This window comes from Ursus maritimus, unplaced genomic scaffold, assembly GCF_017311325.1.
Source record: "Ursus maritimus isolate PB19 unplaced genomic scaffold, ASM1731132v1 scaffold_22, whole genome shotgun sequence".
Classification (NCBI taxonomy): Eukaryota; Metazoa; Chordata; class Mammalia; order Carnivora; family Ursidae; genus Ursus; species Ursus maritimus.
Genome location: NW_024424675.1, coordinates 24,127,143 through 24,130,293, shown reverse-complemented (window position 1 = coordinate 24,130,293; position 3,151 = coordinate 24,127,143). Strand labels below are relative to the sequence as shown.

At 42.8% G+C, this 3,151-nt stretch overlaps 1 long non-coding RNA gene across 1 annotated transcript; it reads right to left on the bottom strand.

Annotated features, from left to right (window-relative positions):
* Nucleotides 1-298: 298 nt before the first annotated feature.
* LOC121104597 lies at nt 299-2,666 on the bottom strand. Its single transcript, XR_005836928.1, has 3 exons — nt 2,373-2,666; nt 1,048-1,135; nt 299-640 (listed from the first exon to the last, which is right to left on the bottom strand). It is a non-coding gene; the product is annotated as an uncharacterized LOC121104597 (long non-coding RNA).
* Nucleotides 2,667-3,151: the final 485 nt, after the last annotated feature.

Here is a 3,151-nt window from a genome sequence, read left to right as displayed (position 1 = left end):
AACAGCCAATTAAAAGTAATTGTCTCAATCTGGGTTATACATTTCCTTATATTGTTGAATTTTCAGAGCTCCAACTCTCGTATGTAGCTTCCTAGACCACAGATCTGCCTTTCAAAGCCTTAACCTGACAGATACTGAAACCAAATAGTTCAACCTACAATTTACTTCTTTTGAGGTAAGGGTTGATCTTCTTTCTACATCTGCCTGACAGGATGTTTGAATGACCAAATCAAAAGACTATAGTCCTCCACCCCCCCCCCCACCCTGGAATTCCTGGTAATTACCTTTGCTTGGGGCCTTTCTGCTGAGGATTGTGCCCAAAGTGAAGCCATCGGTGTTAGTGTCCGGATCCTTAGTGAGATCCCGGTGGTTTAAGCAGAAGAGAGGCAGATACGCTCCTTACCTTCAACGTGAGTCAGAGTCTTTTCCCTTATTTTCAGAGCAGTTTGGCCAAAGTAACTATCTCATTCTCAGGGCTCAGCTTGGTTGGGAGATTTGTAACTTCATGCTTCCAGGGTATGGTTCCATTAGTCCCTGGACTTGCTCTTCATATTGTCTGTGTTTTCGGCTCATTGTAACATGGCTGCTCCCTCCATGAAGGTTCTTCTTTCCTACATGTATCTCAATTGAGCTCCGAGTTCTGACACAGTGAAAGGTAGAAATCTGAAGCCTTCTCTTCTCTGGTACCATCTCACCTGTCTACAAGGCGTGCTGGTGACCAGCTGCTTTTACAATAATTTAGGTGCTTAGATATTTTTTAAAAATTCTGCACCCAAATAAGAAACTGTGATTCCAAAACTCCAATTAGTGAAATGTGTCAGGCAAAAATCATCTAGGCACCAAGGACTTGGGAAAATTTTTACTATAGAAGAAACAAACAAACAAAAAATAGAAGATGAAAAGGAGGAAGGAAAGAGAAGGAGGAAGGAGGAGGAGAAGAGAAGAAATTGAACCTACATATACACTAGGCATAGATATCGTACTATACCAAAAACACCCGCTGAGAAAGAGAAAGAAGAGATTTCTTCTTCCCACACTGGGGCTCACCTCTCACTATACAGGGCCCTGTCCCAGGAGTCGTCAGTAGCAGCTCTCTGTGGTCAATAACAGATAACTCCAGATCAAAAGAAGGGTTCTGAAATCAAGATGTTTTTAGATCAATGACTCTCCAAGTGAATCCAGGGATCTCTGGTGGGTCTGCAAAGACTCTTCCAATCGTTTTGTGGGCTGGGTCAAAATGCAAGGCTTAGAAGAGTGTTGGGTGTTTTTTTCCCCCTTTGAAACATATTTTCCACTGCGGATTTCAATCAAAACTTAAATGCCCCAAAACAAGCATGTTTAAAGGGAGCTACAAATAATTGACAGGAATTCAGCAAAAACACCTCAAAAATGTTTTCTTTTGTTTGTTTGCTGGCTTATTTATTTAATCTACTAAACAGGTAAGACTCTTTTGTCCTGCTCAAGTAGTCTAAGGACTAAAACTCTTAAGACTCACCAGTCCAGATGAAAAGGTGAACCTCTTTTTGAGGGGAGGAAAGTCAGGTCCTTTCTTCCCTGTTTCTCATTTCCCAGTGTCATTTACTTCCTGATCCTCTCTCAGCACTGCTTTTTAGTTCAATGCCCACATCCCTGAAGTCAGAAGCAGCCACTGCCAGGAAGAACCCTTTTCTGCTGCCACAGCTGTCTTCACTCAGGTTTCTCTTCCAGGGAGCAGGAGCTCAGGTGTGGGGCGAAAGGGATGTCAACTGAGGCTGTAGCTTAGCAAGTTCTGTTTTTCTTCATCCTAGCCCCACAGCAAAAGTTAACCCCAATAGAGCCTGGACTGCTGGAGAGGACTTTTCGAATTACCTAACAACCCAGTTATTAGCCATAAAGCATGACAAAGCTACCGGGCCATGAGATCAAATTTAGTACTTATGGCTAGGTCTGCCTTTTCCTCTCTAACAGAGCAACGTGCACATTCAGCTATTTGTTGGACCAATTTGCACAGCCAGAAGGGTTTCAAAACAGGCTGCCTACCCCATAAGTAAATGGTGTGGAAGCTGTAAATTGGAATGGACTTGGAGACATAATTGGATTTTGCTGAAGTATGTGCAATATTATTTACCTATCTGTATAATTCCTTCATGTGTACAAAGTGCTCTCTGATAATTTATATGGCACGTGAATTACCTAGACTCTGTTAGCCCTCTTACCCCTTTGGTGCAGACCCACCCAAGAATAAAGGAAATGATGTTCTTCCCACCTCGCTTGATAAAGTGAAAACAACTTGTTCACTCTTTAAACGTGATGGGGGGGGAGGGGGGAAGAAAGAAGGAAAAAGAAAAAAAAAAAAAAACAACCCCAACATCTGGATGGAATTTATTACATACCTCTCTGCAACCCTCTGGCTCTTCAATGTCTCGGCTAATGATTTTCTCTTCCAAAGTCTGCAGAGACTCAATGACTCAGCCTGCCAGGAAGTGATACTGTGCTGCCAGTTACCACAAGTTAGTTTAAATAGGTTCTCAAGATGCTGTAGCTGTGACCAAATCCCTGTCAGGGGGAGGTGGGGCAGCACATGCCATGTGAGCATGCTCACATATTTCTGTGTGGATACCCAGTGGGAGGAGTATTTGCCACTTCTGGAGAAACTGGAGGTTCTCTACTATATTGTGTGGTGTCCCAGCCCTAGAATATGACTTATGGAGGCAAAGGCTACAAACATGTTCATGTCTTGAGGAGAAGATCTATGTTTGATTCCAGTTATGGCTAATGTTTCTGGATCTCTAGGGTATAGCAGAAAGAGGACCAAAATGTTAGAAGACCTGGTTTCAGCTCTGCCACTCACAAGCCTTGGGATTTTAAGCTAATTTATCTGCTTTTTCTGAGTTTCAGCTTCTTTATCAGTAATGTGGGTAAATATTATCCTCAATGGAGGTACGGGGGAATGAACTGAGATAATGGTATGTAATGTGATCGTGGGGCTCCATGCACATGAACAGCATATTACCCTGGGGGAGTATATTGTGGCAAAGGAGAACTCTGCCTTGAAAAAGGAAGACCCCACAATTACAATAGGAACCAGGAAGGAGTCCAATGACTGCCAAATACTCCAGTCTTAATGCAACTTTTTGGAGGATATTTGCTCTTAAGGCGGAATGGAAAAGGC